Here is a 1,032-nt window from a genome sequence, read left to right as displayed (position 1 = left end):
CACCTCTCATCTCCCCCTTTATCTCTCCCCTCTCCCTCTATCTCCTTTCCCCTCTCAACTCCCCCTTTATCTCTCCCCCTTCCCTTTTCCCTATTTTCCTTCTCTTCTTCCCCACTTCCTCTCTCTTCTTTCCCCTCTCATCTCTCCCCTTCCCCCTTTCTCTCTCGTCTTCCCCACTCCCTCTCTCCTTTCCCCTCTCATCTTCCCCTTTATCTCTCCCCTTCCCCCCTTTCCCTCTCCTCTTCTCCACTCCCTCTCTCCTTTCCCCTCTCATCTCCCCCTTTATCTCTCCCCTTCCCTCTCTCCCCTCTCCTCTTCCCCACTCCCTCTCTCTCCTTTCCCCTCTCATCTCCCTCTTTATCTCTCCCCCTTCCCCTATTTTCCCTCTCCTCTTCCCCACTCCCTCTCTCTTCTTTCCCCTCTCATCTCTCCCCTTCCCCTTTTCTCTCTCATCTCCCCCTTCATCTCTCTCCTTCCCCACTTCCTCTCTTCTTCCCCACTCCCTCTCATCTCCTCCTTTATCTCTCTCCTTCCCCCTTTCCCTCTCTTTTTCCCCACTCCCTCTCTACTTTCACCTCTCAACTCCTTCTTTATCTCTCTCCTTCCCCCTTTCCCTATTTTCCTTCTCCTCTTCCCCACTCCTTTTCTACCTTCCCCTCTCATCTCCCCCTTTATCTCTCTCCTTCCCCCTTTCTCTCTCGTCTTCCCCACTCCCTCTCTCTTTTCCCCTCTCATCTCTCTCCTTCCCCCTTTCCCTCTCCTCTTCCCCACTCCCTCTCATCTCCTCCTTTATCTCTCCCCTTCCCCTTTCCCCTCTCATCTCCCCCTTCATCTCTCTCCTTCCCCCTTTCCCTCTCCTCTTCCCCACTCCCTCTCCCCTTTCCCCTCTCATCTCTCCCCCTCCCCTTTTCCCTCTTTCCTTCTCCTCTTCCCCACTCCCTCTCTCCTTTCCCCTCTCATCTCCCCCTTTATCTCTCCCCTTCCCCTTTTCTCTCTCCTTCCCCTTTTCCCTCTCCTCTTCTCCACTCCCTA

The sequence above is a fragment of the Penaeus vannamei genome, chromosome 34, assembly GCF_042767895.1.
Source record: "Penaeus vannamei isolate JL-2024 chromosome 34, ASM4276789v1, whole genome shotgun sequence".
Lineage (NCBI taxonomy): Eukaryota > Metazoa > Arthropoda > Malacostraca > Decapoda > Penaeidae > Penaeus > Penaeus vannamei.
Note: the sequence above shows the minus strand (reverse complement) of the source record.